Source organism: Mustelus asterias, chromosome 31, assembly GCF_964213995.1.
Source record: "Mustelus asterias chromosome 31, sMusAst1.hap1.1, whole genome shotgun sequence".
In the NCBI taxonomy this organism is placed as follows: Eukaryota; Metazoa; Chordata; class Chondrichthyes; order Carcharhiniformes; family Triakidae; genus Mustelus; species Mustelus asterias.
In genome coordinates this window covers 2,992,200-3,004,619 of record NC_135831.1, presented here as the reverse complement: position 1 = coordinate 3,004,619, position 12,420 = coordinate 2,992,200, and the positions used below count along the sequence as shown (strand labels likewise).

Here is a 12,420-nt window from a genome sequence, read left to right as displayed (position 1 = left end):
AGAGTCAATGGATGGGAGGCTGGGTTTGCGTGATGGATTGGGCTGCATTCACAACCTTTTGTAGTTCCTTGCGATCTTGGGCGGAGCAGGAGCCCAGACCAAGCTGTGATACATCCAGAAAGAATGCTTTCTATGGGGCATCTGTAACTGTTGGTGAGAGTCGTAGCTGACATGCCAAATTTCAAAAGGCAATTGCGTTTTTTTTAAAAACTGGTCAATGTGACTTACCGTGAAGTGGTGTGCTGTCACCTGTGTGAAACCAATGCCTCCATTCATTGGGAGCTTCTCAGTGCTTAGCCCAACAGGGATAGGACAGATGGAACGGTCTGGGTAAGATGCTCTGTCGGAGAGTCCGTACAGGACCGATGGGCTGAATGGCCTCTTCCTGCACTGGAGGGATTCTGTGTTAAAGTTACTCAGTGCACCAGAGCTAGTCTCTCTTTATCTGTTAGGAAGGTCGGCAGGTGATTTATGCACAGCAAGATCCCACTAACAGCACTAAGACGTGGGTCAATACTGGGCCAGAAGAAAACCTGTTCTGCTCTCAAACCGTGATAGGAGATGGGTAAAAGACATTTGGCGGGAAAAGTGAAGAGATTTGGCAATGCCTGCAAAGTGTGGCATTTGAATGGCAAGTTGACTGGGGAGGGCAGCACACTAAAGCCAAGGCTGCATCACCGCGCAAGCGCAGTGGGGGCAGAGGCACAAAAGTGGACGCCGTGGCACTGAGGAGCTGCTGTGGTAGAACGCAGGCGCGGTGGACGGCAGTGCCGGCGCCGCGCAGGCGTAGTGTCACAAACAGGCCGCACATGCGCAGAAGCGGTAACAGCGGCCCCGGCGAAAAATGGCGCGAAACGGCGGCGCCGATCTTTCGGCCGCTGAATTCGAGGCGGCAAAACTGGCTTTCCAGCGGAGCATCAACCAGGTGAGAGGCGGCACTGAGGGAAAATAGGGTACCAGCAACCGGGGGGTGAGGTGAGAGAGCAAAAAAATCCCCAAAAGTTAAAATTCACCAGAATTAACCCGGCATAGAGAGAGAAACTGGATCAGAAACTAACCCCGGGATGGAGAGAAACCGGGTTAGAAACCGAAACTAACCTGAGATAGAAACTGGATCAGAGACTAACCAGGGATGGCGAGAAACCGGGTTAGAAACCGAAACTAACTTGGGATTGAGAGGCTGGGTTAGAAACCAAAACTAACCTGAGAGGGAGAGAAACTGGGTTAGAAACAGAAACTAACCCAGGATAGAGAGAGACTGGGTTAGACACAGACCTCTATTAGGTCGCCCCTCATCTTCCGTCTTCCCAGTGAGAACAACCCCAGTTTACCCAATCTCTCCTCATAACTAAGCCCTTCCATACCAGGCAACATCCTTGTAAAAAACCCAGGATAGAGAGAGAGAGACTGGGTTAGACACAGAAACTAACCCGGGATAGAAAGACAGAGACCGACCGGGTTAGACACAGAAACTAACCCGGGATAGAGAGAGAGACCGGGTTAGACACAGAAACTAACCCGGGATAGAAAGACAGAGACCGGGTTAGACACAGAAACTAACCCGGGATAGAGAGAGAGACCAGGTTAGACACAGAAACTAACCCGGGATAGAGAGAGAGACCGGGTTAGACACAGAAACTAACCCGGGATAGAGAGAGAGACCGGGTTAGACACAGAAACTAACCCGGGATAGAGAGAGAGACCGGGTTAGACACAGAAACTAACCCGGGATAGAGGGAGAGACCGGGTTAGACACAGAAACTAACCCGGGATAGAGGGAGAGACTGGGTTAGACACAGAAACTAACCCGGGATAGAGAGACAGAGACCGGGTTAGACACAGAAACTAACCCGGGATAGAGAGAGAGACCAGGTTAGACACAGAAACTAACCCGGGATAGAGAGAGAGACCGGGTTAGACACAGAAACTAACCCGGGATAGAGAGAGAGACCGGGTTAGACACAGAAACTAACCCGGGATAGAGAGAGAGACCGGGTTAGACACAGAAACTAACCCGGGATAGAGGGAGAGACCGGGTTAGACACAGAAACTAACCCGGGATAGAGAGAGAGACCGGGTTAGACAGAGAAACTAACCCGGGATAGAGGGAGAGACCGGGTTAGACACAGAAACTAACCCGGGATAGAGAGAGAGAGACCGGGTTAGACAGAGACACTAACCCGGGATAGAGAGAGAGACCGGGTTAGACACAGAAACTAACCCGGGATAGAGAGAGAGACCGGGTTAGACACAGAAACTAACCCGGGATAGAGAGAGAGACCGGGTTAGACACAGAAACTAACCCGGGATAGAGAGAGAGACCGGGTTAGACAGAGAAACTAACCCGGGATAGAGGGAGAGACCGGGTTAGACACAGAAACTAACCCGGGATAGAGAGAGAGAGACCGGGTTAGACAGAGACACTAACCCGGGATAGAGAGAGAGACCGGGTTAGACACAGAAACTAACCCGGGATAGAGAGAGAGACCGGGTTAGACACAGAAACTAACCCGGGATAGAGAGCGAGAGAGACTGGGTTAGACACAGAAACTAACCCGGGATAGAAAGACAGAGACCGGGTTAGACACAGAAACTAACCCGGGATAGAAAGACAGAGACCGGGTTAGACACAGAAACTAACCCGGGATAGAGAGCGAGAGAGACTGGGTTAGACACAGAAACTAACCCGGGATAGAGAGCGAGAGAGACTGGGTTAGACACAGAAACTAACCCGGGATAGAGAGACCGGGTTAGACACAGAAACTAACCCGGGATAGAGAGACCGGGTTAGACACAGAAACTAACCCGGGATATAGAGAGAGAGACTGGGTTAGACACAGAAACTAACCCAGGATAGAGAGAGGGAGAGACCGGGTTAGACACAGAAACTAACCCAGGATAGAGAGAGAGACCGGGTTAGACACAGAAACTAACCCGGGATAGAGAGAGAGAGACTGGGTTAGGCACAGAAACTAACCCGGGATAGAGAGAGGGAGAGACCAGTTTAGACACAGAAACTAACCCTGGATAGAGAAAGAGAGAGACTGGGTTAGACACAGAAACTAACCCTGGATAGAGAAAGAGACTGGGTTAGACGGAGAAACTAACCCGGGATAGAGAGAGAGTGAGACCGGGTTAGACACAGAAACTAACCCGGGATAGAGAGAGAGACTGGGTTAGACACAGAAACTAACCCAGGATAGGGAGAGAGAGAGAGACTGGGTTAGACACAGAAACTAACCCAGGATAGAGGGAGAGACCGGGTTAGACACACAAACTAACCCGGGATAGAGAGAGAGTCCGGGTTAGACACAGAAACTAACCCAGGATAGAGAGAGAGAGACTGGGTTAGACACAGAAACTAATCTGGGATAGAGAGAGAGAGAGACTGGGTTAGACACAGAAACTAACCCAGGATAGAGAGAGAGAGAGAGACTGGGTTAGACACAGAAACTAATCTGGGATAGAGAGAGAGACTGGGTTAGACACAGAAACTAACCCAGGATAGGGAGAGAGACCGGGTTAGACAGAGAAACTAACCAGGGATAGAGGGAGGGAGAGAGACCGGGTTAGACACAGAAACTAACCCGGGATAGAGGGAGAGACCGGGTTAGACAGAGAAACTAACCCGGGATAGAGAGAGAGACCGGGTTAGACACAGAAACTAACCCGGGATAGAGAGAGAGAGAGACTGGGTTAGACACAGAAACTAACCCGGGATAGAAAGTGAGAGACCGGGTTAGACACAGAAACTAACCCAGGATAGAGAGAGAGACCGGGTTAGACACAGAAACTAACCCGGGATAGAGAGACTGGGTTAGACACAGAAACTAACCCGGGATAGAGGGAGAGACCGGGTTAGACAGAGAAACTAACCCGGGATAGAGAGAGAGACCGGGTTAGACACAGAAACTAACCCGGGATAGAGAGACCGGGTTAGACACAGAAACTAACCCGGGATAGAGAGACTGGGTTAGACACAGAAACTAACCCGGGATAGAGGGAGAGACCGGGTTAGACAGAGAAACTAACCCGGGATAGAGAGAGAGACCGGGTTAGACAGAGAAACTAACCCGGGATAGAGAGACCGGGTTAGACACAGAAACTAACCGAGGATAGAGAGACTGTGCTGCAGTGCTTTGCAAAGGCGCAGGCAGAGCAGCGAATGGAGGCAGTGACAGGATGTGGTTTCCTTTCGAGTTGCACCCTCTGAGTCCTCGCTGTTTTCTGACAGGAGCTGGAGGAAGCAGTGCTGCTGATGGCTCGATTGAACCAGAACCTCTGCCACTGGGCTGAGAAAACGGGCGACGTGGAGAAAATGGCACAGGTCAGTGTCTGCGATTCACGCTGTTACCACCTCAGATATTGATTCGCCCCGTGTTGTGCTTTCACTTCTACCCACTGAAGGGGCGGCACGGTGGGTTAGCACTGCTGCCTCACAGCGCCAGGGACCCGGGTTCGAATCCCGGCCTTGGGTCACTGTCTGTGCGGAGTCTGCACGTTCTCCCCGTGTCTGCGTGGGTTTCCTCCGGGTGCTCCGGTTTCCTCCCACAGTCTGAAAGACGTGCTGGTTAGGGTGCATTGGCCGTGCTAAATTCTCCCTCAGTGTTACCCGAACAGGCGCCGGAGTGTGGCGACCAGGGGATTCTCACAGTAACTTCATTGCGGTGTTAATGTAAGCCTACTTGTGACACTAATAAGTAAACTTTACTTGATGGAAGTTGCCACACCGTTGAGAGTTAGTGGGTGCCTCCCATCACTCGTCACCGACAAAGCTACACGAGTGAGAGAATCAGCACCCGGTATTGATAAATCCCAGGTAGCGGCTACACTGTCGGAATGAGCATCCCCCCTCCTTTATTGGCAAATTTCTACCTTCTCCTGACTTGTGCATGGTCTTTCCAGTGATGCTAAGATTAGACTGATTCGGCACGGCGGCACAGTGGGTTAGCACTGCTGCCTCGCAGCGCCAGGGACCCGGGCTCGATTCCCGGCTTGGGGTCACTGTCTGTGTGGAGTCTGCATCTTCTCCCTCCGTGTCGGCGTGGGTTTCCTCCGGGTGCTCCGGTTTCCTCCCACAGTCCGAAAGATGTGCTGGTTAGGTCGTGCTAAATTGCCCCTTAGTGCCAAAGATGTGCAGGTTAGGTGGATTGGCCATGCTAAATTGCCCCTTAGTGTCCAAAGATGTGCAGGTTAGGTGGATTGGCCGTGCTAAATTGCCCCTTAGTGTCCAAAGATGTGTGGGTTAGGTGGATTGGCCATGCTAAATTGCCCCTTAGTGTCCAAAGATGTGCAGGTTAGGTGGATTGGCCATGCTAAATTGCCCCTTAGTGTCCAAAGATGTGCAGGTTAGGTGGATTGGCCATGCTAAATTGCCCCTTAGTGTCCCAAAGATGTGCAGGTTAGGTGGATTGGCCATGCTAAATTGCCCCTTAGTGTCCAAAGATGTGCAGGTTAGGTGGATTGGCCGTGCTAAATTGCCCCTTAGTGTCCAAAGATGTGTGGGTTAGGTGGATTGGCCGTGCTAAATTGCCCCTTAGTGTCCAAAGATGTGTGGGTTAGGTGGATTGGCCGTGCTAAATTGCCCCTTAGTGTCCAAAGATGTGCAGGTTAGGTGGATTGGCCATGCTAAATTGCCCCTTAGTGTCCAAAGATGTGTGGGTTAGGTGGATTGGCCGTGCTAAATTGCCCCTTAGTGTCCAAAGATGTGCAGGTTAGGTGGATTGGCCATGCTAAATTGCCCCTTAGTGTCCAAAGATGTGCAGGTTAGGTGGATTGGCCATGCTAAATTGCCCCTTAGTGTCCAAAGATGTGCAGGTTAGGTGGATTGGCCATGCTAAATTGCCCCTTAGTGTCCAGAGATGTGCAGGTTAGGTGGATTGGCCATGCTAAATTGCCCCTTAGTGTCCCAAAGATGTGCAGGTTAGGTGGATTGGCCATGCTAAATTGCCCCTTAGTGTCCCAAAGATGTGCAGGTTAGGTGGATTGGCCATGCTAAATTGCCCCTTAGTGTCCCAAAGATGTGCAGGTTAGGTGGATTGGCCATGCTAAATTGCCCCTTAGTGTCCCAAAGATGTGTAGGTTAGGTGGATTGGCCATGCTAAATTGCCCCTTAGTGTTCAAAGATGTGCAGGTTAGGTGGATTGGTCGTGCTAAATTGTCTCTTAGTGTCCAAAGATGTGCAGGTTAGGTGGATTGGCCATGCTAAATTGCCCCTTAGTGTCCCAAAGATGTGCAGGTTAGGTGGATTGGCCGTGCTAAATTGCCCCTTAGTGTTCAAAGATGTGCAGGTTAGGTGGATTGGCCGTGCTAAATTGCCCCTTAGTGTTCAAAGATGTGCAGGTTAGGTGGATTGGCCATGCTAAATTGCCCCTTAGTGTTCAAAGATGTGTAGGTTAGGTGGATTGGCCATGCTAAATTGCCCCTTAGTGTCCAAAGATGTGTAGGTTAGGTGGATTGGCCATTCTAAATTGCCCATTAGCGTCAGGGAGATTAGCAGGGTAAATACCTGGGGTTGCAGGGAAAGGGCCTTGGTTGGTGCAGACTCGATGGGCCAAATGGCCTCCTCCTGCACTGTAGGGATTCTGTGATCCAGCAGTGTGGCCAGTTGTAAATCCTTGTGCTGAGTTTTACACTGAAGTTCCATCACTCGAATAAACAGCCCCAGTATTGCACCATCCTGGAACAACTTAATTCAATATCGTAACTCGCCCCTCTGCCCCCTGCCCCCGCGAGCTTGCTCCCGCGCTCTCCCTGGCTCCCGCGTTCTCTCTCTCTCTGGCATAGCTTTGCTGAGAGCAGTCCTCCCACTCTGTGACTGCCAAAGTCCTCCTAAATACCCGTTAACCTGCTCGTCTTTCCCCGTCAGGTGTGGAGTATGTTTCAGAACAGACTGGCCACCCTCAGGAGCGCCGCGACGGCCATGAACAAGCGGACGGAGGTTCCTCCGAGCTGAGGGGCTGGCGATCGTGCTGCAGGAGGGCGGTTGGGACTTGCTGGAGCACCGAGCAGGAAGTGGCGGCGAGGTAGATAGAGAGAGGGAGAAGGAGGGAGGGGGGGAGTGGCCACCCTGCAAGTGTTTCATTAACCACGGATTTTCTTTGTATTTTCCTTGCCTCACTCGAATTTTGGGCTTGTTGATACGGTGGCGTGTTGGTGCAGGGGGACAGGGGTATCTGGGACAGTCCCGGGTTAGCCACAGGATAAACTCTCACTCCAGACTGTGCAGCCTTGCCGTGTGAAGGCCCAGAGCCAATTGAAGCTTCAAGCATCGAATCTCTCGATGTTCCCCCAGCATCGGTATACACACACACTCCGACTGTAACGCTGACACCAGGGAGAAAAGGGTCTTTTTTTGTGCCTTAACTCTCCGAAACAACGGCGTGGCGGAAGCCTCGCCGGGTTTGAACCTCCCCGTATCACGGAACGCCAAAGCTGAAAGCGCTCCTTTGTGTTCCTGCGGCCCGCCCACCGGCGCTCTGGGGCGGTTGGACGAAGTGGCCCGCAAGGACCCTCTTCAGCTGAACCAGGTCACTTGCACCGCGAGACCTCCCGCCCCCCATTCAATGTCGGGGGCACGCTTGCTTCGGACGGCCGTCTCCTCAGAGTGAGAACGCGGAGGGGAAGCACTGTCGGGCAAACAGCAGGAGCCAAGCGTCAGCGATACCGGTGTGTCTCAAAGCCGAGGGAGCCCGCTAAGATCGTGGGAACCCTTTAATATTCGGGCAGCGATTTTTGTATCTTAATCCAAAACCGTCCGACTGATTCCTTCTGCTGTCACATCGGTGTTAGCGGTAATCTGCGTTTCACCCTGCCAGCTACATCCTGTCCAGGGTTAAGTGACTGTGCAATTGGTCCCTAGCTGTTTGAGTTGTGAGGATGTGTCATTTTCACTGGGTGCCTTTAATATAATCACTGCTACGTTGCCATGCCAAATCTGCCGCTTTCTAAATGCTCCCAGGCTTAAGGATTTATAACATTCATGTTTATCTTGCACTCAACATGTATGTGAAATATTAAAAGTCTTGCCTACGATGTTCCTGTCTCCGATGCCTAAAGCATACCTCTAATGGAAGTACCTGTAATGGACGTGCCTCTAACGGGAGTGCTTCTAACGGGAGTGCTTCTAACGGGAGTGCTTCTAACGGACGTGCCTCTAACGGACGTGCCTCTAACGGACCTACCTCTAACGGACCTGCCTCTAACGGACCTGCCTCTAACGGACCTGCCTCTAACGGACGTGCCTCTAACGGACGTGCCTCTAACGGACGTGCCTCTAACGGACGTGCCTCAAACGGACCTACCTCTAACGGACGTGCCTCTAATGGCAGTACCTCTAATGGACGTGTTTCTAACGGACGTGCCTCTAACAGACCTACCTCTTCTCAAGCTGACCGTGTCCTTCGTGGGGAGAGGAGTGAAAATCTGCTCTCCTGCATTGCTATTCCATTCTGCCTCTATGGCAATTGCTGCCTTCCCCACATCCAAAGCATTTGCAATCCAGCCTCGGCCCTTTCAGCGCAGTCACTTAGCCAGTGACAGTTCCTCTGTGTGATGGCGCTTGAGGCGGTTGGCTCTTGAGGCACTGACTTTGAGGCGGTTGACGTGTTAACTTTGCCGAACGAGCAGTAGATTTGGGATCCTCGAGGAGGAGTGGATCCCCGTGGATCCAGAATGGTCAGGGGGAAACCGGAACTTCATTCCACACTGCTCCCATCCTCAACATTGTAGAGATATCCCTTATTCTACCAGCCTCCAGGCACTTCCGAAAAGCTTACACCACCCATCTCGGCACAGTGGGTTAGCACTGCTGCCTCACAGCGCCGGGGACCCGGGTTCGATTCCCGGCTCGGGTCACTGTCTGTGTGGAGTCTGCACCTTCTCCCCCTCCGTGTCTGCGTGGGTTTCGTCCGGGTGCTCCGGTTTCCTCCCACAGTCCGAAAGACGTGCTGGTTAGGGTGCATTGGGCCGTGCTAAATTCTCCCTCAGTGTTACCCAAACAGGCGCCGGAGTGTGATGACTAGGGGATTTTCAGAGTAACTTCATTGCGGTGTTAATGTAAGCCGACTTGTGACAGTGATAAATAAACTTTAAAAACTTTTCACTCCATCCAAAAACCCCTCACATTCCCCCCCCCCCCCCCCCAGGACGACCTCCAAAAACACTCTCAGATCCTGCAGTATAATTTCCGCTACAAAACACATTGACCTTTCCAGCTAATGGTCTGTCTTTCTGACATTATTTGCTACCAAATAAACCTGTTGGACTTTAACCTGGTGTTGTGAGACTTCTTACTGTGTTCACCCCAGTCCAACGCCAGCATCTCCACATCATTTCTGACATTACAACAGCGATGACACTTCCAGAGCACTTCCTCACCTATAACGCACGTTCGGGCATTCTGAAGTCATGAGCGATGAAATATTTACGCAAGTATCTTCTTTTTAATCGTGTTAGGGTCCAGATCAGAAACTTCAAGGTGTAGTATGAAGTTAGCTCAAGTGGGGAAAAACATAAAGGTGGGTACATAAAATGGCTGCCTGGCACATAACAAGGTTACCTGGGAAAGAGACATGAAGCAGGCACTGACTTTTAGCGCAGACAGCTACTTGAAATTAAAACATGAAGGACAGACAGTTATTTACATGCCGGGAACAAATACTGCAGGGAGCCAGTCAGGGCTTGAGGCACTTTTAAGATGAGGACAGACCCGGGACAGTAGGGTCTGATAAAGAGATTAGCCGCAGATGGGAACGGGAATACATAAATGCAGGAAAACCAATCACTGTATGTATAGACCGAAAATAAGTCATTGACAAATCACTAAAAGAGGAAATGTATCCATTCTATGAAACAATGCGATGTTAAAAGCCAATGTCTGTATCTGTCTGGCTGTAACGATGTGTTAACTATCGATCCTACTCAGCTATAACGATGTGTTAACTGGTTAATGTCCGGATGATCCATTGTCTGAGAAGTATAAAAATGAACCACTCCTATTGTATCATTGAGAGAAGGTAGCTGCTAAAGTACTGCGGAGTGCCAGTGCCTTTCTCCACAAAGCTTCGTTAAATAAAACTGTATTGTTGAAACCTCCAAATCTGACTCCGGTGGTTTTCCCACAACAATTGGCGTAGTCGGCTAGGATCCTATTGCTGGTAAGCTGGTACAGCTTCGATCGATTGGCCACAATCGGGGTCGAGATCGCTGAATCTGTGGGAGTCGGACAAGGTCAAGAATACAGTTTGAAAGGGGTTAAACTTAAGGGGTATTTGTAGTAATAAGTATTGTTGTATATGATACAGTGATAAGTACTAACTGCTGATAGTGATAAGCAACTGTTGCTTGTGCTGACCGACAAGAGGACAAGGTAGTGCCTGTGTCAAACACCCAGCCTTAGACCGGTTGTTAAGAGGGGAAATCCCCCACGCGCTGGTCAGGAATTGAAGTGGGCAAAGAGACACCAAGGGCACTTAGGATTGTGAAGCACAAGCGGCAGAGGTCGGTTAACATCAAACTCTGCAGTGGCGAACAAACGCAGAGTTGCCATCTGATTGCATGAAAGTTTGTAAAGTTGGGTATTGGGACTGTCAATGTTGTGAAAAGCGGGGCGGAAAAGGAGCTTGATCAACTCTGACCTAAACCGGACTCCGGTGGAGAAGCACATTGCCGAGGTGGTAATAGTGGAAGCCGTGAGTATAAATTGAAACCTTGAGACGGTAGCGAAACACGGTGCTGGAGTAGTAATAGTGGCCGGGGGTAGTGAGGTCCCTACGGTAGAGAGCACACTTTACTAGGGACTAATCTTGGCTGCACGGTGCCTAAAACACGTAGCCAAGGTGGCAATAGTGACCGGGGGTATTTCTTCTTTTTCAATGGTACGGCCACCAATTATTTGTCCTACCCTTACCCCCAGGCGGTGGCAATAGGGACCCTACTTCCCAGCATGGTTCCTTGTCCGAGCCACTGGGGGCCCACCGGGTCATCACCGTCCAATCAGAGAAACTCAGGCTGTATGCCCAGTAGAATAGATATGCCTTGGACTACCTGCTGGCTCGACAAGGAGGCCTGTGTGCCATAGTGAAGGATCACTGCATACTGGGACTAGATAAGGTCACTACTAATCTCACTAATTACCTGAACCAAATTGACCAGCAACTAGGGTCTATTAGAGAGGGCAAGGGATTGGGGGAATGGGAACTGTCAGGATGGCTTGGTTGGTTGAAGAATGTGGGGTTATATGCCATACTCTTGGTTCTGTGTATAAGTATTGGAATTGGCATTATAAAGTGTCTCATCGCGCGGGTGATGACCACCTTGGAATCGATAGGATCGCGACCGACTCAACCGATGATGGTCGCCACGAGTGAGGACGAGGAATACAAACCCAGACTGGACGACGAGGTCCAGGAGGAAGCCCGACGAGAAGTGGAGGCAGAATTGGATGCGGAGGATGAGGGAGATAAAGTAATATTGGACTTGATGAAAATACAATTGTAACCTGAATTGAACGAGCCACGGCGACGTTAGTGGTTATCACAGACTGATAAAAGGGGGGAATGTGGATGTAAATATATGTGTAGCGTTGATGTTTTTGGCGCCGGTTCTGAAGCAGTATTTAAACTGTAAAAAGCGCGGGGACTGGGTTCAGTCTCTGATGGCTGGAGGCTTCGGTAACCCGCACCGTTACGGAAGGCTGATCCGACATCGTAAAAGGGAATAAAGAAGTTAAACAGTTACCTGGAGTTGAATCGATTCTTGTCGAAGCCAAGCCTGATAAAGAGTATTTCCAGATTCACAGTGAAGTCCGCGAGATGGCAGCTAATGAAGTAAAGAGGGGATCTGCAGGTTCTCTCATTGCAGTTTACATGACAGACAGACAAGCATTAATAAAGAGGATGCAGAGGGATGGCTGGGATACTTCTCAGACCTTAGAGCAACAGAGAAAGTGGATAGATAAAAGAAAAGAGAAACAAGACAAAGAAGATAGGAGTATTGTTAACACATCAGTTAGCTGGTCTAATTGAGCGAGTAGTCGCCTCTACTAAGAAGCGGAGTGAAGATAAAGAAAGGATTAGAGAATTAGAATCCAGAGTGAGGGAACTGGAAAAGCAAAACCAGGTTTTAGAAGAAATGCAATGGAGAGGGATACAAACCCAGACTGGACGACGAGGTCCAGGAGGAAGCCCGACGAGAAGTGGAGGCAGAATTGGATGCGGAGGATGAGGGAGATAAAGTAATATTGGACTTGATGAAAATACAATTGTAACCTGAATTGAACGAGCCACGGCGACGTTAGTGGTTATCACAGACTGATAAAAGGGGGGAATGTGGATGTAAATATATGTGTAGCGTTGATGTTTTTGGCGCCGGTTCTGAAGCAGTATTTAAACTGTAAAAACTCTTCCTCTATCTCCTTAT

General features: G+C 50.3%; 1 long non-coding RNA gene across 1 annotated transcript; it reads left to right on the top strand.

The window, feature by feature from the left end:
* Window positions 1–832: 832 nt before the first annotated feature.
* LOC144481724 (uncharacterized) lies at window positions 833–11,731 on the top strand. Its single transcript, XR_013495760.1, has 3 exons — window positions 833–925; window positions 4,235–4,327; window positions 6,869–11,731. It is a non-coding gene; the product is annotated as an uncharacterized LOC144481724 (long non-coding RNA).
* The last annotated feature ends 689 nt before the right edge of the window (window positions 11,732–12,420 follow it).